The sequence below is a fragment of the Herpailurus yagouaroundi genome, unplaced genomic scaffold (assembly GCF_014898765.1).
Source record: "Herpailurus yagouaroundi ecotype Mexico unplaced genomic scaffold, PumYag 186, whole genome shotgun sequence".
NCBI classification, from domain to species: domain Eukaryota; kingdom Metazoa; phylum Chordata; class Mammalia; order Carnivora; family Felidae; genus Herpailurus; species Herpailurus yagouaroundi.
The window spans coordinates 7161997-7188993 of record NW_024412417.1 but is presented as its reverse complement, the minus strand read 5'-3'; the positions used below and the strand labels follow the sequence as shown (position 1 = coordinate 7188993).

At 41.8% G+C, this 26997-nt stretch overlaps 1 long non-coding RNA gene across 5 annotated transcripts in view; it reads left to right on the top strand.

Annotated features, from left to right (window-relative positions):
• LOC121042724 (uncharacterized) overlaps positions 1 to 26997 on the top strand; it is an 86794-nt gene that overhangs the window by 11105 nt on the left and 48692 nt on the right. For all 5 annotated transcript variants that reach the window (XR_005796401.1, XR_005796404.1, XR_005796402.1 and 2 more), the window contains exons 3-4: positions 936 to 989; positions 23494 to 23647. This is a non-coding gene — a long non-coding RNA (uncharacterized LOC121042724). The remainder of the gene's footprint in view (positions 1 to 935; positions 990 to 23493; positions 23648 to 26997) is intronic.

Genomic DNA, 26997 nt, shown 5'->3' with positions numbered 1-26997 from the left:
TGAGCCAGATGCGGAACTTGAACTCATGAACCATGAGATCGTGATCTGAGTTGAAGTCGGACGCTCAACCAACTGAGCCACCCAGGTGCCCCAGATTTATTAAATTTTTTAACAGTCTTCCTATGTTAGCATGTCAAAGTGATATCTCACTTTTATTTTTCATTTATTTAATCATCAGTGAAGTAGGACATTTTTTGTTTACTACGTATTTGTATTTGATTTCTAGTGATTTATTGTCAACATCCTTACTCATTGTTTTTTTTTGTTAAAAACCTAGTAGTTTATTTCAAAGTATAATTTTTTTTCCTTACTCATTTTAATGCTGATGGTCTTAATGTTTTTCTTTTTGATCTGTATGAGCTTTTATATATTAAGGCTCTCAAATCTATTAAGTCTTATATTTGTGTCAACTACTTCAACACTTTGTTTATTTTTTGTTATTTATAATATGGTATTTTGTGTCAATTTTTTTTTTTTTTTTTTTAAACACATACTCACTGAGGGGCATCTGGGTTGCTCAGTCGGTTGAGCGTCCAGCTTCTGCTCAGGTCATGATCTCGCCATTCATGGGTTTGAGCCCCACGTTGGACTCTGTGCTGACAGCTCAGAGCCTGGAGCCTACTTCAGATTCTGTCTCCCTCTCTCCCTGCCCCTTCCCTGCTCACACTGTCTCTCTCTCTCTCTCAAAATGAATAAACATTAAAAAAAAAAGAAGTTTTAAAATACATACTCACTGAATGAATTAAATAATACAGAAATAATATAGTAAGTATAGTAATAAGTGATAATATAGTAAAAAGTAAATTTTTTCTTTGCCCCAACCTTCTCACTTCTGCTAAGGGCTTTGTGTGATGATGTTTTTTAACATTCAAGATTTTAAGCTTTCTTTGTTGTCAAATATATATAATTCTTACTTTCTTAATTTCTTCCATTAGTTTATGCTCAGAAAGACGTTCCCGTACTGAAATCAGAGGTGGAGGGGAGCCAAAGTGAGTATAGAAAAACCAGTAGGTGGGATATTGAGGTTGTCTGGGCAAGAGATTATTGTGGCTTGGACTGGGATGATGGTAGAGGACATAAAAAGAAGTGGACAGATCAATATATAATTTGGAGATTGACTTGCTGACAGACTGATGGGGAAACGTAGTGGAGAGAAGAGAAATAAATGATGGTTCCTGTAGTTTTGGCATATGCAACTGTTGGAATGGGGTTATCTTTTTCACATTCCTAAGCTGAAGAATGTGAAGTCTTTATGATACTTTCTCAGTGATATTCATTGACATGTGATCCCCTTTTACAGGGTCCTTAAATACAGGCCATCATATCCTTGGTCTGGTTATTATTTTTTTTTAACATGCCATATTTTAATGTGCCTGCCTACTTTGTAGGAATGTTCTTTTGTTTACAAAGTGTTTTTGAGTTTGTCTCTTGTTCTCATTGATGACTCTTACCTAGGTACTAGTATGGGCTAAGGTTTTCCATTCCCTAGTCAGTGAGAGCCTCAGAAAGAATGTTTGGAGCACTGGAGGATCGAAAACATGGGCGGGGAGGTATTTCTCAGTGCTCTCTGCTGTTATCAGATTGTTGCAATGAGGGCTCTCAGGCAGTTCCTGAGGGCTGGTGCTGCAAAACTCACCACCTCCTTTTATTTCAACACAGGGGTCATCAAAGGAGAACCTAGTTTATGAGTGTGTGGCCTGGAATAGCTAGTTTGGAACTAATCAGTAAAAACACAGTCAGCAGGTTTGTTGTTGATATCCTTATTGTGCAGAACAGTGCTCAGTGAAGCTTCTAGTCCTCCTTGAACTCCACAAACAGGTTCAGGGGACACTGTCGTTTTAGTACATCACAGCAACATCAGAGTCCCTACCATAGGGGAAGAAATAAAGGTGATGGCCTCTAATGCCCCCACCCTATACAATCAGTCTGATGACTGCATATGACCACTCTCCCTTAATGACCCAGAGAAGCCCTCTCTAACTTCCTGCCAGGGCACACACCTAGTTGTTTTTCTGAGAGTCACAGTGGCTTCTGTGGAGCTATGCTCTACACATGCTTCCTCCTGATTCTTCTAGCAACCAGTAGCACAGGCCAACAGGGGGAAAGGTTCATTAGAGTTAGAAATGTAGTCTGTGGGCTTAGAACAGCTTTTCTGGGCAAAAGTAACTGATCCTTCTAGGGAAATAAGCAGTCTAGGTCTTTGAAAAATTACATTCTAGCTGATCCACAATTCTATTGCATAATCATGGGTCACACCTGCAGCCAAATTAAATATGTTTGTCACTAGGATATTTCCATCTGGCAAACAAAATACTGTGGTATTATACTGCTCCCTCTTCCTGGAATGTCCTTGTGTGCTATATCTTCAAGGAGGCCATTTGGCCATGTTCCCAAATCCCTGGCCTTTGACCAGCCACCTCCTGCCTTTGCAGACTCCCAAGAGAACTATGTGGAGGGACAGTCCTGGCAAATGAACACTGTTTTTTACACTGTTTATACAAGCCTCACTGCTAAGCTTGTCTGGATCACTTCAGTGACAAAAAGAGACATAGACAAACCCAACAAAAATGGTGGGACCCAAAATCTAGGTCAAAGTGATAAAGCTGCAGCCCTGTGCTTTCCTGAGAAAGCAGGGGTGCAGGAAGAGACTCTCAATCTTATCCTTGTCATCAGTGTCCTAATGTTCTTTTCCCACCTCATGAACGTCTACTCATTCTATGAACCCCAATGCAGAAGCCTCTTCCTTTCTGAGTTTTCCTTGACCACAGCCCCATCCAAGAAGAATGAGTGGTTCCTTCATTTGTGATCCTGTTTATGTTTCTCCTTGATCACTGTACTAGGTCTTATTGTGGTGATCTGTTTATTTGGCCCTCTTCCCAGACACCAAAGGTAGACTCTGTCTTACTCCCCCTTTTATTTCCAGTGCCTGGCCAAGTGCCCGGCCTTGGGAGGTGTTCGGTGTAGTGTGCTGAAAGCCATGTCTTTTGGCACTGGAAACAAGGCACCTGGTTGTACAAAGTGTGCAGTGCACAAACATGCTGGGCCAAGGTGGTGAGTGGGGCTGGTGTGGACTGGTTTGGGGCTGTCTCTACGGAAAGGGAGCCTAGTTTTTCACACAGAGGCACTAGCTGGCAGGGCTGTCTGAGCCCAGAAGGGGTACTTCCTAATTTGCACCAAGACACTACATAGGCTTGCAGTCTTCCCGATTGCAGACCCAGGCAAACCAGACCCAGCAGAATGGCAGAATATGAAGAAATTCAAGCTTGAAAGAGTAGTTTCCCTTGTGAAAAGTTTCCACTACTCATTTAATAGGCAAGCCTTACAGTTACGTGATTTTAGAGAACTTATTGTCAATTATGAATAAGAAGAATTTGTATTATGCTTTTCAGTGTAGTGTATTTAGTTCTTTCTCCTCAGTTACAATTTTTGAAATGTATAAAATTATACAATTTTAGGCCTGAAAGTTATCTATTGATTTTTTTTTTGAGCTTTTAATACTGTCTCTATGCTCAGTATGGACTAGGCACCAAAAACTGTAATAAAAATTGACCAGGGTCAAATAACTATTTGGTGGCAGGTTTTTCATTTGCTAAAAGAGCATTTACCATACAATTCTATCAGAAACAAGAGGCAAAGTGGTCACTATGTTAATGCAATTGGAATTTTATCCATCTCACTCTTTGGTTTCCACTGTGGTCTTATATTGTCAATTTTTCAATGCAGAAGCTGTCATTTCTTTAGTCCATCCCCCTTTTATATGTTCACACCCACCTACTAAAAATAGACTATCAACCATTTGGGGGATATCATTACTAGATTGGGAGAACCTTGAGGAAAGGAAGTAGGTCTCAATCTTATTTGTTTTTATCCCATGGTGTTATAACATAGTATATAGTTGTTCAATAAATCTTTTCATTTTATTTATTTTATTTTTTAAAATGTTTATTTTTGAGAGAGAGAGTGAGAGTGGAAGAGGTGCAGGGGGGGTGGACAGAGGATCCAAAGCAGGCTCCACGCTGACAGCAGCAAGCCCGATGTGGGACTTGAACTCACAAACCGTGAGACTATGACCTGACCTATGAGCTGAAGTCAGATGCTCAACCATCTGGGCCACCCAGGCACCCTCAATAAATCTTTTTAAAATGAAAGTAATGAATGACGGCATTAATGAATGAATGAATAGGAGGTAATGAGAAGTGACAAGAAGGCTTACACTCTATCTGTGATATTTTATTTAACAAATGTCACAATATTAAATTATTTAAAAATTTTTTGACATTTATTCATTTTTGAGAGACAGAGAGAGACAGAGTGCGAGAGGGAGAGGAGCAGAGAGAGAGGGAAACACAGAATGTGAAGCAGGCTCCAGGCTCCGAGCCACCAGCACAGAGCCCAACACGGGGCTCGAACCCACCGACCGCAAGATCATGACCTGAGCCGAAGTCGGACACCCAGCTGACCGAGCCACCCAGATGCCCCAAAATATTAACATTTTCTAAATCAGGGTGGTGGATATATGGAAAGACATTATCTTTTTCTCCATGGTGTTTTTCGTATTTCAAAATTTCTAGAAGATTTTTAAAAACCAAGGTGAGTAATAGAGGTGATAGCAGTATGACAAAAGTGCCTTTCTTTAAGGATCTCATTACTTAATTAGGGAGTTGTTCCAAGTATGTATAATTGGACTGTACATTTTTAGGAGTTGACTGGGGAGGGGGAATAAAGCAGCAAATAACTCTGAAACTAGAAAAGCAGGAATTGACACAACTTGTCTAGTTGTCAGGGTATCCCATGAATCAGCAGATAGGCACTTTGGCATATTTTAATACATATCCAGCATCTATGAATTATGAAATATGGTCAAGAAGAACGGATCAATCTAGGTAGCACAATACCAGCTAAATACCTGGAGGTTGGTAGAAATCCTGTAGAGACTTCTGGCAAAATACCTTTTGACCTTTCCAATGAGATCTGTTCTTTCTCCTCTCCATCCTGCTCTCTTCCTGGAATGTTGACCCGTATGGACTACATCAGTGGATGCTCATGACTTCTGCCTTCTACATCTAACAGGGGATGCCCGTTATTTTTGCATGTACAGCTTCCTTTCCCCATTCCTTAGGTTAGAGAACCAGGGACCACCATGTATGCTCTCTCAGGGATTGTACGCTGCAGTGAGTCCCATTCATAGACTCGAACAGGAATAAGAGTTCTGAAGCTGTACAGCTTTGTGGCCCTGACATAACTCTTTCTTTTGGTAAATGTACCTCATCTACCTAGATAGTACAATCTGTGTGTCTGCTTCCTTGCCACAGAAGTGGACATGTGATTTAGGCTAGTCAGAGAACTATCTCTAGAAACCACCACTGATTATTGTAGGACAAGGCTCATGACCCAAGGAAGCCAACGGCACTCTTTGAGGGGTTGTTTGAATGGTAGGAGAGAAAGAATCTCTCCTGAGATTTCTAATACTAAGAAGCATGAAAGTCTAGAGCCTCTAGCGGTTCTTTTGCCACATAATAAAAGCCTACCTGCAAATAAAGTCAACACAGAGGAAAGGAGAATTGAAAGAAGTAGAAAAGGAGACAGATTATTGATGACAGGTTTTATCCACAGCTCTGCCTAAATTACTCATGAGCTTTTTGGTTATATGAGCTAATAACTTCCCTCCATTGCTTAGGAGAGTTTGAGTTGATTCTGTGTCACTTGCAACCCCAGGAGTCCTGGCTAAAACAGATGCATAAGCGAAACCATAAATCAGGAACTTGGAATTTGTTTTCTCCTTAACAGAAAACTGAATGTGCTGCTTTTGACAACGATGATGGCATTTTTCTGCCCACAGCCCTCTAATGGCTTCTCTTCTTTCCCAGGGAAGAAGACGACTGTACACACATGGACAGTTGGTCCCTATGTGGTCTGACCTTATCTCTAACCTCCCCCTTTCCTTCCCTTTGCTCACAATGCATCAGGAAACCTGACCTTGGTGGTCCTTACACTTGCCACTCATGTGCTCCCACCAGAGAGTATTTGCACCTGTTCTTCCCTCTGTCTGGTCTATGCTTCTCCCAGTTATCTTCTTGACCGTATTCTGTTCTCTTTTCATATGGAAACTTCCCTCATCACCCCATCTAAAATCTGAATATCCCTGTTGGTATTAGTTTCCTAGGGCAGTCATAACAAAATACAATCTAGAAGTCTTATACAATAGAAATTTATTGTGTCACAGTTCTGGAAGCTAGAAGTCTGAGTTTAAAGTGTTGATAGAGTCAGTTTGTTCTTTTTTTTTTATTATTTTTTAAAACTGTTTATTTATTTTTTAGAGAGAGAGAGAGCATGAACCAGGGAGGGGCAGAGAGAGAGAGAGACACAAAATCCGAAGCAGGCTCCAGGCTCTGAGCTGTCAACACAGAGCCTGACATGGGGCTCAAACTCATGGACTGCAAGATCATGACCTGTGCTAAAGTCAGTCACTTACCTGACTGAGCCACCCAGGTACCCCAGAGTCAGTTTCTTCTGAAGACCATGAGGGAGAACCTATTCCATGTTCCACTCCTAGCTTCTGGTGGTTTGCTGGCAATCTTTGACGTTCCTTGGCATGTAGAAGCATAATCCAGATCTGTGCCTTCATCTTCATGCCGTGTTCCCCCTTTGTACATGTCTCTCTGTGTCAAATTTCTCCTTTCATAAGGACGCTTGTTATTGGATTAGGGCCCACACTAATGGCCTTATCATGACTTGATCATCTGCAAAGATCTGATTTGCAAATAAGGTCACATTCACAGGTACTGGGAGTTCAGCATCTTTTGGGGGGACACAGTTCAACTCATACCACTCTTCTTGTCTTATTCTTCTTTATAGTATGTATCACCATTGACATAAACTTATGTTACCATTTTTTAAGTTTATTTATTGATTTTGAAAGAGAGTGAGGGAGGGACAGAGAGAAGGAGAGAAAAAATCCCAAGCAGGCTCTATGCTGTCAGCGCAGAGCCCGACACAGGGCTCAATCCCACGAACCGTGAGACCATGACCTGAGCTGAGATCAAGAGTCAGACACTTAACCAACTGAGCCACCCAGGTGCCCCTATTTTTATCATTTAATGTCTCTCTCTCACCCAACTAAGATGTAAACTCCATGAACATCTGGATATAATGTTACATCCACACTATTTAAATTTTTTTTTCAACGTTTTTTATTTATTTTTGGGACAGAGAGAGACAGAGCATGAACGGGGGAGGGGCAGAGAGAGAGGGAGACACAACACAGAATCGGAAACAGGCTCCAGGCTCCGAGCCATCAGCCCAGAGCCCGACGCGGGGCTCGAACTCACAGACCGCGAGATCATGACCTGGCTGAAGTCGGACGCTTAACCGACTGCGCCACCCAGGCGCCCCTGCATCCACACTATTTAAAACAGTGCCTAAGCATATAGAAGGTATGCAATCTAATATTTGGTAAACAAGTGAATACTAAACAAGAAAATAGATTCTCCAATTTAAAAATATTAAAGTCTGAAACTTCTCTTTGCAAAGTCAAGTATTTGAAGACACTAAGGCTTCTCCAGTTTCTTTGATGTGCATATTCAGAGTCTAAGACTCACTGGAGATCTATCCAAAATCTCTATTACAGACTAACAAATACCATTACTTTGAAAGTAGAAGACTGGATAGAAACACTTGGAGGAAGAATGGAATTTGGGGGTGGTAGGTTGAGAGAGGACATGTGAGAAGTGGTAGAAGTTGAATGAGGTTAAAAGTGGTCAAGTTCTTGCAAAATCTTAAAGTAGTGATCTTTATGCCTGACTTCATGACAAAAGTATGCCAGTGGCCATCAATGGAGTTACCTTGTGTTCATTACGCATTAAAAAGCATTTTTTTAACATGAAAACAAGTTTTGCCTGCTGAAGATATTAGGAGTGCCCCCTGTGGCATTTATTGTGATGAATTATCTGTATATAACTTTATCAAGTGGTCTTATTATTATCCATCTTTCATCTGATGCCCCCTTTGGACTGTGAGCTGAGGGGCAGGAGGCTCTGTCTTTGCTAGCCCATAGACAGTCAAAAGACAAGTGGTAAAAGAAAATATTTGTCGCATACTACACAAAAGAGAGTTAAGAGCCCTTACTTACATAAGGCTTTTATAAATCAGTAAGAAGACAAATGAGCCAGTGGACCAAAGGAAGTGCAGGTGCCATAGAGACGTTACAAGCTGCTCCATCCTGGGGGATCCCGGAGGGCTCATTCGGTTGGACCTCTGATTCTTGATTTCAGCTCAGGTCATGATCTCATGGCTCATGGTTCAAACCCCACATCAGGCTCTGTGCTGGCAGTGCAGAACTTGCCTAGGATTCATCATTCTCTCTCTCTCTCTCTCTCTCTCTCTCTCTCTCTCTCTCTCTCTCAATAAATAAATAGACTTTAAAAAAAGTTGCTCACTATTACCAGTAGCCAGGGAAATGCAAATTAAAATAATAACAAAATTGAATTTTTGCCCATCTGCTTGGCAAAAGTTGAACAGATTGATAACTTCCAGGCTGGTGAGGGTGTAGATAATCAGGAACTTTCATACTTCTGGGTGTGGGGCAGTATATGGAACTGTATGTTCAGATTTGAAATATATTGACCTCCTGTCCTAAAAATCCCATGTTTAAGAATCTATCCTATAAAAGAATCCCTCAAAATGATACATATCAATAAAACCCCCAAATTTCAATATAGGGAAGACACAGGGGTGCCCATTTGGTTTTTAAAAAATCAAGAATATGCTATTTCTTGTACTTTTGAATTTATGGAGTAAAATTCCTGTTCTCTACAGAATTAATTAAATAGCACAATCAACATTTATCAAATGGCATGTAGAGGCAAGGGATGTAGTCAGATTCCTCAAAATGCTGTTTTAGGGATTTAGTTGTGAATATTTAAGAAAATGATTCTTCAGCTTCTACCACTCCTACCCTAAATCAGTCTCTGGTGTAGGTAAACCATTAAGCCCCAAAGCTGAGAAGGCAAGAAGTCAGAAGGGCGGGAGTGTATCCAGGGCAGTAAACCTGTCAGCTTTTGCTCCCAAATGTCACTCTCTGTTTTTGCCATCCTTAGTTGTTTGTGTTTATAATAAGAAGGAGAGGGGCACCTTGGTGGCTCAGACAGTTAAGTATCCAACTTCAGCTCATGTCATGATCTCGTGGTTTGTGGGTTCAAGCCCCGCATCGGGCTCTGTGCTGACAGCTCAGAGCCTGGAGCCTGCTTCAGATTCTGTGTCTCCCTCTTGCTCTGCCCCTCCCGCCCCCCTTGTGCTCTGTCTCTTTCTGTCTCTCAAGAATAAATAACTGGTAAAAACAATAATAATAGAAGAAGGACAAAATCCTGGGGTGCTTGGGTGGCTCAGTCAGTTGAGCATCTGACTTTGGCTCAGGTCATGATCTCGCGGTTTGTGAGTTTGAGCCCCACATGGGGCTATGTGCTGACAGCTCAGAGCCTGGAGCCTGTTTCGGATTCTCTGTCTCCCTCCCTCCCTGCCCCTCCCCTGCCTTTCTCTCAAAAATAAACATTTAAAAAAAATAAAGGAGAAAGTCCTATTTAGAGCAAGAATTTGCTACAACCACTTTCTCATATTAAGGGAGCAGCTTTATATTTCATATTTATAGCCAGGGGAAAGACCAGGTAGTAGGTAAGCCTCTTTGAATATAAAAGTTGACTCCTCTCACTAGGAAAGAATTATTTTTATCGTACTAACTGCTCTGTGGGAAAAAAAAGTGAGAAGAGTGTCGCCTGGGTGGCTAAGTCGGTTGCGCGTCCAACTTCGGGTCAGGTCGTGATCTCATGGTTTGTGGGTTTGAGCCCTGCGTGGGGCTCTGTGCTGACAGCTCGGGAGCCTGCAGCCTGCTTTAGATTCTGTGTGTGTCTCTCTCTCTGCCCTTCTCCCACAAGTTCTTTGTCCCTCGAATAAACATTAAACAAAAATTTTTTAAAAAGTGAGAAGAAACTAGACTTCTAGGGTAAGGGAGAAGATGCCGGTCAGGGAAATGGGCGAGATTTGAGGGGTTTGAGAGTGAGGGGAGGCTCACCCAGCACAGGGCACTGGTATCCCTCTCTACCCCCGCCTCCCCACCAGCTGGGAGCCGCATAGGTTGACTGATAGCCTCCAGCTTATACCTCCTTCAGGATCTGCTGTAGGTTTGTTTTTTTGTTCTTTTGGTGTTTTTGGTTTTTGTTTTTGGAGGGGGGTATGGAGGGGTTCTGCTCTTCCCAGGGAAGTCCCCAGCAATGCCTGAGGCAAGCCCTGTACAAGAGCTGGATCTTTTCGCCAGATAAAGGGCTCTTTACCATGTAAGCTGTGCTTTGAGCATCTCTGATTTTGGCAAAGCCTTTGTCAAGTTGGCCTGGGTTGGAGGGCTCCCCCTGCCCAAGCTGGCTTGCCTCCCCTTTGTCTTCACCTTTTACTCCCCCAGAAGCCTTTTCCACCCCTTCCCCATCTCAGCACCTGCTCCCTGGAGAGCCCACTTGGCACAGCTAAAGACCCTCATTTGCAACTGTAGACAGACTCACACCAGTGGGGGTTTTTAAGACACTTAATGGAACTTTTTCTCATTTTAATTTCAAGTTCAGAATTTAAAACCAAATAATTGCCAATCTGTTCTCTACCACACAATCACTGTGTAACCTTGAATGATGGCTGATTTTGTCTGAGCAAACAGTCGCAGATTCCCTCAGGAACATATTCCTTTTCATTTTTTTGTTGTCAAAGAGAAATGAAAGAAATTCTGGGGGGAAATTACCTACAAATATTGCTACAAAACTTTCTAAATTTTATGAAAGTAGAATCCTAGTTTTAGAATAAGAAAAGATCTTAAAGTGTGTTCCAGTTAAAGTCCCTCACTTTACATTGGAGCATTTATCCATAGAGCCCTTGAAAATTATAATCTAGATCTCCAGTTACAAAAGCAGACAACAAACAACACAAAACAACTTTGCAGCCATCTTAGTTAAAACAGTTGATGTTCCAAATAATTATACCTGTGTTTGCATTATTCAGGATTACTGTCATTCTAGGTGGTAACACCCACCTAGAGAAACTAGCATTTATTAAAGGAGAACAAGAAGTTCAATCATTAGGGTCTCTTTTTTCTAATGGATATATTTTCCTTTTCATTGTTTTCAACTTACCAATTGTATCTCCTTTTTTTTAAGTTTATTTATTTATTTTGAAAGAGAAAGTGTGAGTGGGGGAGGGGCAGAGAAAGAAGGAGAAAGAGAGAATCCCAAGTAGGCTCTGAGCTGTCAGCATAGATAGAGCCTGATATGGGGCTCGAACCCACAAACCCTGAGATCGTGACCTGAACCGAAGCTGGACTCTTAACTGACTGAGCCACCCAGGCCCCCCCCTCAATTGTATTTCTTAAAAAGACAATTCCAGGGGCGCCTGGTGGCTCAGTCAGTTAAGTGTCCTAACTTCAGTTCAGGTCATGATCTCACAGTCTGTGAGTTCGAGTCCCGCATTTGGCTCTCTGCTAACAACTCAGAGCTTAGAGCCTGCTTTGGATTCTGTATCTCCCTCTCTCACTGCCCCTCCCCTGCTCTCTCTCTCCCCCTCTCTCTCTTTCTCTCTCTCTCTCTCAAAAAGAAATAAACATTCAAAACAAAAACAGGGGGCGCCTGGGTGGCGCAGTCGGTTAAGCGTCCGACTTCAGCCAGGTCACGATCTCGCGGTCCGCGAGTTCGAGCCCCGCGTCGGGCTCTGGCCTGATGGCTCAGAGCCTGGAGCCTGTTTCCGATTCTGTGTCTCCCTCTGTCTCTGCCCCTCCCCCGTTCATGCTCTGTCTCTCTCTGTCCCAAAAATAAATAAACGTTGAAAAAAAAATTAAAAAAACAAAAACAGGACAATTCTGTTTTCTTTTTCAGAAAAGCAATGCATAAGACCACTTCGCCTTTCTGGTCTATTCTATGTGCTGGGGAATTTGCAGTCATATTAACTCAATACAGTGTGTTTTGTGGGGAGGATCATTCTTTGTTAAGAAGAAAAATTACTTTAAAAATGCATAAAATGTTTTAAAATAACATTAATAAATAGTTATTACTTGTTTAATAAGCTTTTAAATATGTTTAAGGGGAAGTTGACACTCAAAATGATTTTTCTGGGTGTGTAATAGAGAAATAATACATATCAATTCCTTTTATTCTCTAAACGCTCGGTTCTCTGCCCTCTTGTGTGATCTCTGCTGAAATTACATCTCCACTTGGCTCTTTCTCCTTTACAAAAAGGAGAAGCTCAACTTCAGACCCAGGCTGCTTGACCTTCATTTATCCACTTTCTGCCCCAGCTGGCCTGGAGCAGATGAGGTTACAGTGAGATTTCTTAGCCTCTTAGGATGACTCTGGTCCCTAGACCTTTCTCTGCTGCTGCTTTGAGGGTCTCTCCTGCACCACCCACCCTCTCTCTCCCATGCCCCACTGACCCAGAGTTCCCTGGACAAGATGGCTAAGGATCTAAGTCCAACTATACCTGGTTTCTATAGTTTTCCAACTATACCATGAAACAGCCAACTCATCTACAGGAAAGGGTAATTTCAGCTACAAATTACACACAGATGGTTGAGTGTCTTTCCTATGCTACTAAAATTGAGACAGAGTGTTTCCAAATTAAAGGCAGTCATTTGAGTGAACAGTATTTACTTATGTGTCCTTGTATGTATGTATTATATGTTGGCTAACAATGATAGCATCTGTGTTCACAAGCACAGAGTTCAGAATATTTCCACATTTATAATATGTATGTGTAAGTGTTAGTGTAGCCCATATCATAAATGGACAATTGTTTAAATCTTAAACAGTTGAGTGGTGCCTGGGTGGCTCAGTCAGTTAAGTGGCCAACTCTTGATCTCGGCTCAGGTCATGATCTCCCAGTTCATGAGATGGAGCCCTGAGTCAGGCTCTGGGCTGACAGTGCAGAGCCTGCTTGGGATTCTCTCTCTGCCTCCCTCCAGCTCTCTTGCATGTGTGACTGCTCTCTTTCTCTCTCCCAAAATAAATAAAAATAAACTTAAAAAAATCTTGAACAGTTTAAATGGGAACTACCCAATAACATTAATTACTGTTTTTAGTAACAGCTCAGGATAAATAGAGTTCCTCGTAAGGAGCTTGTGATCTAAACAAGATTTATCAAACCAATACTATAAAAGTTAGCTAAGAAAAGCCTAAGCTTTGGGTACCTGGGTGGCTCACCCAGTTAAGCATCTAACTTTGGCTCAAGTCCTGATCTCACAGTTTGTGAGTTCAAGGCCCACATCGGGTGAACACGCGCCCTGCTTCAGGTGAGCCCCACTTCTCTCTCCCTCTCTCTCTCTACCCCTTGTGGGATTCTCTCTCTACCCACCTCCCCCACCCCCCCTCCCTCACTCACTTGCTCCCCCTCTCTCTCAATAAAAGAAATAAAGAAAGAAAGGAAGGAAGGAAGGAAGGAAGGAAGGAAGAAAGAAAGAAAGAAAGAAAGAAAGAAAGAAAGAAAGAAAGAAAGAAAGAAAAGCCTAGGCTTCAGCATCTGGGGGAGAAACTGGTCTTAGAATTTGCCCTTTGTTACACTTCCCAAGCTAGGATTATTCAAGGTTTTTCTTTACACAACTGGTAATGGATAAGACCTGATGATCATCATCTTTAATTCGCTATGTATTACTAAATAATAATGTACTTTCCCCATTATTGATTAAATATTCTCAGTTTATGGTGAGGGAAGGGAAGAGGAGAAGAAGCGGGCACAGAGCTGGAAAGCTATCTGGCCCAGTCCTTACATTTATAAAGGGGCTTGCATTTAGGCTTTTGACATTACCTCCAAAAGAGATTACACAAAAATATGCTGATGGGATTGAAATAAGACAGCCTCATCCAAATTTAAAATTGAGATCCCTGACTAAAGTATATCACCTTTAGTGTACTATAGATTTTAAAAAGTAAATCTTGGGGTGCCTGCGTGTCTCAGTCAGTTAAGCATCTGATTCTTGATTTCAGCTCAGGTCATGATCTCATGGTTCATGAGATCAAGCCCTGAATTGGCCTGGACCCTGCTTGGGATTCTCTCTCTCTACTCTCTTAGCCCCTCATGCACTTGCTCTCTCTCTCTCTCAAAAATAAATAAATAAATAAATAAATAAATAAATAAACAAACAAACAAACAAACTTTTAAAAGTAGCTTCTAAAAATTAAATCTTTAAATTTTCTTCTGACAAGCACAACTGTTTTGTATTGTAATTTTTTTTTGTATTAAAGGCATTGATTATTAAAAATGTAAACATTCAAAACACAGTAATTTTCAAACCTCATTTAAAAAAATGTACTATACTAGGAACCTCAAAAATAATGGAGGCAACGGATCTTCAGCCTTTGAAAAGTTCTGAAATTATTTGGTTAGAATGCAAATATTTCCATGAGGTAGCAAGAGTATTTTCTTTTTTTTTTTTTTTTTAAGCAAGAGTATTTGCATATAAACCTAAGAAACTATAGACTAAGAAATCCAGAAAAGGAGGTTACAGGAAAGAATGAATTGTATGCTTCAAATGAAAACTCATTGCAACATTTTTTTGTTGGGTTGTTTTTTTTTTTTTGCCTCTATATTGGATTTTGTGAATTTTAAGGGGTATTTCAATCTTACTATTTCCACGTGTTAATACATATTTCAGATATATAATATCTGCACCCTAAAGCATACTTTCTCTGCATGAAGTCACTAACTTGCTTTGGTAAACTTATAGAAATAGCACGCGTGTGAAGCTATGAATATTCAACCAGAGTAGCCTGCATGATGAACCAGTGTTCTTGGACACCTGAGGCTTGGAATGCTGAAATAAAACTTGACAGATAGAGGTGCTTTGAAAGACAGGTCTTACAGAGATGTCTTAAAGGAGAAAGGAGTGACAACTAGAATGATAAGAAAGTCAACTGTCATGACTTAGAAGGGAAGGTTAATCCTGGGCAGCAGGTCAACAGAGGTCATTATCTGAATTACAAATATTCTGAAAGGGAACTTCTTATTTGCCCAATCCCCATAACTGCATTGTCTCCTGGGGAAGCATTTATGGTTCTTTCAGCAAATTCAGTACAGAGTAATAGAAACAACCATTTTGAGACCTCTTAACAGACTAAAATATGAAGGCAGCTGTCCAGTTGGGAAATTATATCTTTGAGACCCATAGCATTGGTTTGACCAAGGGAATTCAGAGAAGAATAGAGGAGAAAAAGATATAAAGGGCACCAAAGGTGAAAGGAAGGTTTGAGTCTGAATTCCATCTCTGCTACAGAGTTAATGTATTCCCACTGGTGTTAACACAAGTACCTAAGGTAAAAGCACAATAAAAGGAGGAAGGCTCATAGCGTCAGCCCCACTCTGAAGAGCCCAGAGTTCTAAGAGCTAAAATGCAAGCTACTGAGGAACAATGGCACAAGCTGTAACTTTCTAGGATTCCACAGCGGGCAGGTTGAGGAAGATTTTAAAATCTGCAGTGGTATTCCAGGAAGGAGCATAACAGCCACAACTAATGGTTTGTTTCATGGTGACCTGAAATATACTTCAAGAGAAACCCTCTGAATGTCCCTGATGTCTTTGGGTCTCTGTGTCACACCTCAAGATGTCTAGCTTGGTGAGGGTCTCACTCAGGGTGGGTGTATGCTCTGAATATATAATCTCAAGTATTCCTCATAGCAGCTCTATGAGTTGGAAAGTTTTACTCCCATTTTACAAAGTAGGAAACTGACCTCAAAAAGAGATGTCAAGTCATTTGCCCGAGGTTGGGTGGGAAAATTGGGCTTTAGATCCATCTGACCCTAAAAATGATTCTATTTCTACAGTATCTTTCTGTGTCATTCTTACTGTTACTTTACTGCTTGTAAGTTGACTTGATTTCCCCTTTCTTTAAGGGAAATCACACAGGCTTAAACCTTTGTTGACCCTTCCAAACAATCATTCCACCACTATTTATTGAGCATGTACTAAGAGCTAGGCATTGGGGTTAAAGAATGAATGAAATACAATTCCTGGCCCCAGAGAGCATGCAGTTCATACATGGAATCAGTTACTAAACTGTATAGGATTCATTTATCATATACTTCTCCCCATATTTCTCTTCTGAGTATCTGGTACGGGCCCTCACTGCCTGGACAGTAGTCTTTTAACTGGTCTTTCTATGTTATTAGCCAGATCACGGGAGATCTACTCACAGAGTTGTGGGCAAGGTAAAGAATTCTTTTAAGCAATAGGGAGACATCCAGAAACTAGTAGCAGTGGGAAACTACAACCATGTCTAGGGCCAAAATATTCCAGAGCTGCCTGCCCCTTAGGAGCTACAACCATGGAAGGAAGCAGCTGGGAAACGTCTCTCTTCTTCTGCCATTGTGATCTATTGGAGCCATGCTCTGCTCCAACTCAGAAGCCAGACGGCCAAACAGAATCAGATCTGCAATCTGCAAGGGTCAGCCTCCCTGTACAGAGAAGTAGGGAATGGATTGGGTAAGGGCAAATGAAGAATAAGCAGCTCTCTATCTATTCATTTGCTCAGCAAATACGTACTGAATGTGTGTAGTCCACGACAGGCGCAGTGCCTACAGTAGTGAACAGAACAGGTCTTTTCTTCGTGGAGCTGACAGTTTGGTGAAGGCCACTGAGAATGAGCCTAATTCAAACAGAAGGAAAAGCAGTGAAGAAAAGGAACACAGGTCAATAAGAGAGTATAATAAAGGAAATTGAACCAACTTTGAGAGCCAGGGAAGTTTTCCCAGAGAAAAGGACAGGAGCTGAGAGATCAAGGAGATTAGAAAGAGGAGAGAAATGGCTGGAGAGAGCATTTAAGCACAGAATATGGAAGGGTGAAGTGCCAGTGGTGGGAGGGAGCCAGGCTCCTTCAGAAGCAAAGAGAAGCACAGGAAGGGGAATTGTGGCCTGCATGGAGCGAGGGAGGGCAGCCAGGGCAGGTCATGGGAGGCTTCATGGGCCAGGTTAAGGATTTTGGTTTATATCCTAACAGCAAGTGGGAAGCCAACAAAGCATTTTAATTCAGGAAGGGAATGAGGATGGGTGGATACAGTCAGATGCCAGAACTGGTTTGGAAGATCACTCTGGCTACAACATAGAGATTGAATTGGAGGGTGGGTAGAAACCACTTCTAGGCTATTGTGGAAGTCCAGGTGAGAGAGAATGAGAGCACGACCTATCATGGTGGCAATGGAGATGGAGGGCAGTGAAGATATGAAGAGTGACTTAGGAGCCATAACGGAACTTGGCAGTGCATTGGACATGGTGGGGCAGGGGGGGAAGGAGAGTGAAGTGCCAGGATGACTCCTAGGTTTCTGACTTGAACAAATGATTAAGGTATTCACTGAGCTAGGAAAACATGGTAGGCCAGGTTTGGGGATTGTTATCTGTTGAACTGTGTCCTCTCAGAAAGGGTATGTTAAAATCTTAACTGCCAGTATCTCAGCATGTGACCTTATTTGGAAATAGGGTCTTTACAGAGGTAACCAAGTTAACATTAGTGTGGGTCCTAATCCAAAATGACTGCTGTCCTTACTAAAAGGAGAATTTGGGGAGCGCCCAGTAGGTGGCTCAGTCAGTTAAGCGTCCAACTCTTGATTTTGGCTCAGGTCACAATCTCACGGTCTTGAGACCAAGCCCCATTTCAGGCTCTACACAGAGCACAGAGCCTGCTTGGGATTCTCTCTGTCTCCCTCTCTTCCTGTTCCTCCCCTGCTCTCTTTCTCTCTCTCTCTCTCAAATAACCTTTTGAAAGGTGGAGGGGGGGGGTGGATTTTGGAAAGAGACAAGCACAGAGAGAAGACCATGTGAGACACAGGGAGAACACCATCTATAGTTCAAGGCATACCTGTGCTACCAGAGGCCAGGAGAGAGGCATGACACAGAATATTCCTCATTGCCCTCAGCAGGAGCCAGCCCTGCCAACACCTAGACCTCAGACTTGTAGCCTGCAAAACTGGGAGACAACAAATCTCTGTTTTTTTAAGCCACCCAGTTGGTGGTACTTTGTGATTGTAGCTCTAGGAAACTAATACAGGAAGGAAAATCAGAACTTTGACCCTGGACAAGCTGAGTTTAAGGGGCTATTTGAGAAACAGCATCACAAGGTAGTTAAGCATGGACTATGAAGCCATCTGCCTGGGTTTGAAGCTAGGCTGTGCTCCTTACCGGCTACGGGAGCACACTCACATTAATGTAAATCTGTTAGCCACAGCCCCCTCACCTGTAACTAGGAATAATATGACCTTTCTCATACGGTTGTCATGAGGAGAAAATGAGCTGAACCTAAAGCACTTAAAATGGTGCCTGGCACATAGTAAGCACTACAAAAGTTTATTTACACATAGACAACACATAAAGCATCCCAATATTGAATAGTGTTGATAATAGAAGTCTGGAATTCAGAAGAGATTTCTTCTTCTTCTTCTTCTTCTTCTTCTTCTTCTTCTTCTTCTTCTTTTTTAATTTTAGAGAGACCACACCAGTGGTGGGGAGGGGCAGAGAGAGAGAGAGAGAGAGAGAGAGAGAGAGAGAGAGAATCTCAAGCAGGCTCCATGCTCAGTGTAGAAATGAATAATGAATGTAGGGGCTCAATCCCAAGACCCTGGGATCATGACTTGAGCCAAAATTGAGTCAGATGCTCAACCCACTGAGCCACACAGGCGCCCCTCCATTTTAAAATTAGGACTCATTGGCATGTAACTGAAATCATAAGGGAAAACAAAACGGCCTAGAGAGAGAGTATGGGATGAGAAGAGGAGAGGGCTTCTGGACAAGTCTTGACAGGCCTTGACACCTACAACATTAAAACGAGATTCATCAAAGAAGTTGAATCATCAAAGGAGATTAAAAAAAAAATGTCTAGAGAAACCACAATGAAATATTACCTCACACCTATTAGGATGACTGTTAGGGACTAATTTGTGTTTCCCCACCCAAATTGTATGTTGGAGCCCTAACCCCCAATGTTACAGTATTTGGAGATGGGGCCTGTAAGGAGGTAATTCAAGTTAAATGAAGTACTAAGAGTGGGGCCCTAATCCAATAGCAGTGATGTCCTTATAAGAAGAGAAAGAGACACCTTCTCGCTACTTGCATATGCACAGAAAAAAGGCCATGTGAGGACACAGTGAGAAGTTGCTGTCTGCAAGCCAGGAAGAGAGACCTAATCAGAAACCAACCCTACTGGCATCTTGATCTTGGACCTCTAGCCTTGAGAACTATGAGAAAAGAAATGTATGTTGTTTAAGGCACCTATATGTGGCATTCTGTTATGGCAGACTGAGCAAACTAATATAATGACCATAATTTATAGAATGTAAAATAATGTGTTGGTGAGGATGTGGAGAAATTGGACCCCTCATATATTGCTGGTGGGATCAGAAAATGGCATAGCCACTGTGGAATACAGTATGGGGTTTCCTCAAAAAGCTAAACATATAATTACCATATGACCCAGAAATTTCACTCTTAGGTATATGTCCAAATTAATTGAAAACAAGGACTCAAACAGATACTTGTATGCCAATGTTCATTGTAACATTATTCACAAAAGCCAAAAGGTATATCAACAGATGTAGTATACCTATACAGTGGAATGTTATTCAGTCATAAAAAGAAAGAAAGTTCTTACGTGCTAAAAATGGATGAGTCTTGGAAACATTATAGGTGAAATAAGCCAAACACAAAAGGACAAATTATATGATTCCACTTACATGAGGTATCTATTTTCTTTTAATTTTTTTTAACGTTTTATTTATTTTTGAGACAGGGAGAGACAGAGCATGAACAGGGGAGGGTCAGAGAGAGGGAGACACAGAATCTGAAACAGGCTCCAGGCTCTGAGCCGTCAGCACAGATCCCGACGCGGGGCTCAAACTCATGGACCGCGAGATCATGACCTGAGCCGAAGTCGGCCGCTTAACCGACTGAGCCACCCAGGCGCCCCTACATGAGGTATCTAAAATAGGCGAGTTCATAGGAACTAGCAGGGTTTGGGGAAGGGAGAGATGGGAAGCTATGTATTAATGGGAACAGAGTTTCTGTTCAGGGTGATAAAGTTTTGGAAAGAGATAGTGGTGATGGTTGCACAACATGGTGAATGTTGTTAATGACACGGAATTGTATATTTAAAAATGGTTAAAAACACAAGTTTTATGTTATGTATGTTTTACCACAAAAAAATAATAATGACTAGAGCAAGAGAGTGTGGCCTCATGGAGTCAAGGAAAAGAAAGTTTATCAAAGGAGAAAGTAGTTAATTAAGAATGTTAAAGGTGAATAAGTGAACTGATCCCCTTAGCAAGAACTGATCAATGGAAATATGGTAGTAGAAGTCAGACAGGGTGGGTTGAGGAGTAAGTAAAAGAGGAGGAAATGTGGGTGGTTGTAGCTAAGTCCGTCAAGAAGTTTGATAAGATGAGAGAATTGAATATGTTTGATGTTGATGGGGAAGATACTGATCACAGAAGAATGAAGGGATCGTCTAAGGGCAACTTGCTTGAGGCAGAGCAGCAGAGTCCAAAGCATGGGTTCAGTGGCTGGGCTGAGACAGGAAGAGGAACTGCCCCTAAAAAGCAAAAGGAAGAGAAGGAGAGATGAGGGCGATTGGGGATTCAGTTCTCTTGTGAAGTAGAAGGTGAGATCCACCAGCTGGGGGCAGCAGGGGGGGTGAGACTGAAGGAGAGAAGTTGAAAAGAGTGGAGAAGGTTTGAAGTCAGCATGTGGGAAAGGGAATGAGGAGTGAAGGTGGGTTGTCTTGCAGTGATAGGTGACTTTCTCCAGCACTGCTCAGCTACCGGAGTCAGATTTAGAGAGAGCATGGAAGGAGGGGCCTGCTCTGAGTTAGGGTTTCCCCAGATGGTACAAAATTGAAGGTGCAGGAGAGTTGAAGGCTGAAGAGGCAAAAGCCATGGGAAGTTACCAGGGGGCCCAGGGCTCTGAAGGTGGGGGAGGAGTGGCCAGCAGGGTGAGGGGTTAGGAAGTGGAGAGCATTACCGTATGCCACCCACACTTATCAGGGGAGCATTTTTGAAGTACAATTTCAATCACGTCCCTCCCTTTGAATCCACCAACTTAAGTAAAGACTGAGCTCGCATTAAAAGCCTTCCCCAGTGGGGTCCAAATGTGTCCCACTTCAGACATATTCCCAAAACCTCCCCCATCATCTTCTGTCCCTTCTGTTCCTCTTGGTAGACCTACCCAATAGTGAACCAAATTGGACTATAAGTTCTCCATTGCTTTCTTACCTCTGTCCACTGCTTATGTATTTTACACCCTCAGGAATGTCCTCTTCCATGACATAAATCACACTCCTTTAGCAGCATTCTTATGGTACTTAATGCACATGTCTATTACAGCCCTTGCCACATTTTATTCTAACTTTTTTGTTTACATTTGTCAAGGGTATCTGCTGTACTCATCTGCCCAACATCCCTTCTACCATGGCCCCTCTCTTTTTTTGGCAACAGATCCACCGTGCAGTTAGATAATTGCCCTTTCTTCACTCATCTGGATCTGGCATGACTCCCAGTGCGGCTCCAGGACCATCAGGCTATAGTTGTGGGCACATGACCCAAACCAGGCCAATCAGCATCTTTTCTCAGGATCATATACGTGGAAAGTGAAAAGATCTCTCTCTCTTAGGTCTACTGGCTGAGATGATGTCATCCAGAAGTTGTCTGTGGCCAGTTTCCACACCTTGACTTCTAACCACTTCCACATAAAGGAAGCCAGTTGAAATGGGGGGCTGGGGGGGATGGAAACCCAGGCAGGGATCACATTATTTGACTGATGCCACCTGATGTCACCTTCTTTCCTGGAACTCACAATTGTACCAGCCATTCAAGTGCCTTTTTTGCTTAAGCCTGCATGAGCTGATTTTGTTTACTTGCTCCCAAAAGAGTCTCAATGAGTCCTCAGCTAGACATAGACTTTGAATCCCAGCACCTTGCATAAAGGGTGACCAATAATGTGAAAGAAACATTGAAATCCTAACAATCATTCCAGGCCCAATTCAATTTCATATGCATCTCTAAAAATTTTACTAAACCTTCAGACCAAATAGGATCCTTCTCAGAACTCTAACTGTGACTCCTAGTGGCCTGTTATAGACTTTCCTTCTTATTTTGGCTGTTTGCATTCTTGGCCATCTCTCCCTCCCAGATAATAAATACACTGGATGCAGGGCTTAAGTCTGTGTAGTAAGTGCTCAATAAAAGTTAACTCTTCTTCATTGCTCTCCCATGTGCACAGAGGGAAAAAGAAAGACAGTGAGACTCAGTTTCTGCTCTGAGGCGCTCGCAGCACATGTTCAACAAATAATGGGAATTGCCTTGGCCTGAATAGAAAATGAATAGAGAAGAAAGAAAGTAACATATATCCTTCCGGAGAAACAAAGCTCTAGACTGAGAGCAAAAGATATTTTTATCAGGAAGTGTTAGAAGAAAGCAGAACAGGCTCAGAAACATTTTATAAGTAGATCAGGAACCAAATATACTGGAAATATAAAACCACTCACAAATAAAGTCAAACACGGCATTTCCACAAATATACATTAGCAGCCATAGGAGTCAGTAAATCCTCTTTTCACTGTCTCCAAATTTCTTTCCAATTAAATACAAGTAAGTTAATCTGATTCCCCGTATATGTGTAACCCTAGATAAACACAATTGCTATAAAATGCCCAGCTTCAAAATACAAATCAAAGCCACACGGAGATGCCACCTCACACCAGTCAGAGTGGCTAAAATTAACAACTCAGGAAACAACACATGCTGGCGAGGATGTGGAGAAACGGGAACCCTCTTGCACTGTTGGTGGGAATGCAAACTGGTGCAGCTGCTCTGGAAAACAGTGTGGAGGTTCCTCAAAAGATTAAAAATAGAACTACCCTATGACCCAACAATAGCACTACTAGGAATTTACCCAAGGGATACAGGAGTGCTGATTCACAGGGGCACATGTACCCCAATATTTATAGCAACACTTTCAACAATAACCAAATTATGGAAAGAGCCTAAATGTCCATCAATTGATGAATGGATAAAGATGAGGTTTATATATACAATGGAATACTACTTGGCAATGAGAAAGAATGAAATCATTCCTTTTGCAGCAACATGGATGGAATTGAAAGGTATTATGCTGAGTGAAATAAGTCAGTCAGAAAAGGACACATATCATGTTTTCACTCATATGTAGATCTTGAGAAACTTAACAGAAGACCATGGGGGAAGGGAAGGGGAAAACATAGTTACAAACAGAGAGGGAGGAAGGCAAACCACAAGAGACTCATAAATACAGAGAACAAACTGAGGGTGGATGGGGGAGTGGGGGAGAGGGGAAAATGGGTGATGGGCATTGAGAGGGCACTTGTTGGGATGAGCACTGGGTGTTGTATGTAAGCCAATTTGACAATAAATTATATTTTAAAAAATTAAATAACTTAATTGATTAACTTAATTTAATGCCCTGCTTCTCCAGAGAACACTGATGAAGCTTACATTGTTCCAACTATTCCGGCTCTATCTTAAATATGGTGGCGGAACTTCATTCAACTCCGTGGCCCCCATGCACCACCACCCTGAAGCTTTCAATCTGCAGACACTCTGGGAAGGGAATATCTGTTGGATGAATGGTGAGCAACTTAAATCAAACCTTCTCCCTCAGGTGTGATCATATCCAACTTCCTCACAGTTTTCTCTTCAGCTCCTTCAGAGGTTTAAGAGTCCAGCTGGACAGCCAAATTGAAGCAGAAGTCTATGCCAGAATCTTGGAATCTTAGTCTAATCTCTGGATAGCCTTGGGAGAATCAGGCAAAAGGCATCTGACAAATATGCCCAAAGTGATTATGTCACCTCAGCAGTAAGAGCATTGTTCGGTGTCCTCAGTCACCTGAAAGCTCTCCTTGTTGCAGTTACGATCTGGAGAGACCAGCCGGCTGGCTGCTCAGCAGGGTGTCATCACAAAGTGGCATTACCAGGGTGAAGCACCAGAGGCTCAGGGCCTCAACTTTTCTGCATTTGATCAGAAATTTGATTGGACCTATTGTTCAAGATAGGCGTATTAGTCAAGAGTTCTCCAGAGAAACGGAACCAGGAATGCCTTGTGCCATAGGATATTAGGAGGAGATTTATCCTAGGAATTGGCTCCTGTGATTATGGAGCCTGATCTGTAAGCTGGAGAGCCAGGAAAGCTGGCAATATAGTTCTGTCTGAGTCCAAAGGCCTGAGAATGGGGGCTGGGGATAGGGGGGAATGATGGTGTTGGTCCCGGGTGAGGCAGAAATCCAACAACCAGGAGCACCAATATCTGAGGGGCAGGAAAAGAGAAATGTCTCAGCTCAAGTTGAAAGAGCAAATTTATTCTTTCTCTGCCTTATTCCATTCTTATTCCTCTACACCCTCAGTGTAGACTGGAGGATCCCCACCTCATTGGCAAGGGTGACCTTCTTTACTCAGTCTACTGATTCAAATGCTAATCTCTTCCAGAGACACCCTCACAGGCACACTCAGAAATAATGTTTTACCAGCTGTCTGGGTCTCCCTTAGCCAAATCAAGTTGATAAAATTAGCCATCATAGAAGGGTGACCAAACTCTGGGAAACTAAGTCACACTCCCCCAAAACAGTTCCCAATGGGTCAGAGATTCAACCAACCGGAAATTTAGTCCTTCTACCCTAGTGAAATAAATACAGAAACTTTATGCACAAAAAGGTCAGAGGATTTTTTTTCTTTTTTAAAAAAAATAATTAAAAAAAAAATAATAATAATTTTAAGTTTATTTATCTATTTTGAGAGAGAGAGCAAACAGGGTAGGGAGAGAGAGACAGGGGAGAGAGAATCCCAAGCAGTCTCTGCACTGTCAGCGCAGAACATGATGTGGGGCTTAAACTCACGAACCCTGAGATCAAAATCAAGAGCCTGATGCTTAACTGAGTCACCCAAGCACCCCAAGAATGTACAATTATTAAAGCACTGTAAGTTTTGAAACAGCCAAACTGAACAATTCAGGTCAGAATATACATGGAAAGACTGAATTATCTGAATCGTGCACCCTACTCCCTGTCATCACATGATTATATGATTTTGCTTTACTTTGTGCTCTGTAGACACAAACTTGCTCTTTAGAAGAAGCTTCTTGGGCACTTTGTGAAGGAAGACTTAGTGCTTTGAATGGTTTGTTGGGACTCCATCAACCCTTTGGTGCATTTACTTATATTTACTGAAAAATTTACTTATATCTAAATAAAAAGAAAAATGAACACATATTAGCATTTAGTATAAAACACCAAACCTGAGTTATAAACCACATTCTACATCATGTCATATTTTTCTTTTTTTTATAGGCTCTATTGTGAAAATTTCCCACCATACACAAAAGTCAAGTATAATAATCCTCCATGGGCACCTGAGTGGCTCAGTTAAGCCTCTGATTCTTGATTTCAGCTCAGGTCATGATCTTACTTTTGTGGCTTTGAGCCCCTGCTTCAGGCTCTGCGCTGACAGCCTGCTTGAGATTCTCTCTCTCTCTCTCTGTCTCGCCCCTCCCCTGCTTGTACTCTGTCTCTCTCAAAATAAATAAATAACACCCCCCCCAAAAAAAATCCCCCATGAATCTTTCACCTAACTCCAATAAGCATCATATTTTGCCGTCTTGTTTCCTATCTCCCTCTTGGTTTGGCTAGGATATTTTAAAGTGAATCCTAGACATTAAATGTCATTTCACCCCAAAATACTTCATTATACATCTCAAAATATGACATTTTATAGTCACAGTGGCAATATCACACCTAAGGATTTTTTTTTCTTGTAAGAAAAGGGGATTAACTATTCCAACTATTACATAGTTGGAATTTTTCTTTATAATAGGCATGTTTTACTGTTACACTAAAATGCACATTTTTAAGTTATTGCAGCACATAATTCATCTGTGAGACCAAATTTTGGTTCTGTGAGGGTAGAGACCATGTTATTTTGCCTTGACCCTATACCTCTAGCACATAGCACAATGTCTAAGATGCTGTAGGTGCCAAATGAATTTCCAAATAAGCTTCTTTACTCTTGTCATTCTATTCTAATTTAAAAAGTGTTCACAGTCATATAAATTAGGGAAAGGCTGTTTAGTCAACAATCAGAGTCTTTAGACACTATAGTCCATAGTTTCCCAACTTGCAGATAGTGTCTATTAGTGGTTTGTGAAATTAGTGCAGTGAATCACAGCTGGCATTAAAAAAAAAAAAAAAAAAAAAGAATAGAATTCAGTAGGGAAAAAAAAACAGTACATTTAATGAGGATATTGTTTCATGAAATTTTGTTTCCGTTTTGCACATGCTGTGTGGTGATGTAAAATGTATTTCTTAACTCTGAGTTGCAGTCAAAAAGTTGGAGAGCCACTGGTCAGGTCTAATTTATACACACACCCTGCTCCCCAGCCATAACAAACCACTTTCAGTTCCCTAAAATGTCATGCCAGTTTCTGCTCTAGAGGACCTGGTACTTCTTGTTTCCTTTGCCTGAAACGTACTTGCTCTCCTTGTCTACCTGTGGGCCCCTGGCTTTCTCTTCAAGATGCCGCTGAAGCCTCTCCTGTGAACCCCTGTGATCCTTCTGAGCAGATCCAGACTCCCTACCAGGTGTTTCCCCCTCCCCTTCCACCTGATTCATCACAGTGCTGCTCACTAGACAGGTAGTCACCTCTTCTACTAGTGTGGGTTCCTGAGAATGGGGACTTCATGGTCCTTACCTCATATGCCAGGGCCCCACACAATGGCTGTAGCACTCAGTACATGACTGTCAAATAATTACAGGGCAAAGCCTTTATAAAGAACAAAGCAGTTCTTTATGTAATAAAATAGAATAGCATCCAAACTGGAGCATCCAAGTTTTTCAGCAGAAAGTGAAAAAGCAAGATGCCATACAGTGTGGATAACATGCTGCCAGTGTGTGTGTGTGTGTGTGTGTGTGTGTGTGTGTGTGTGTGTGTGTG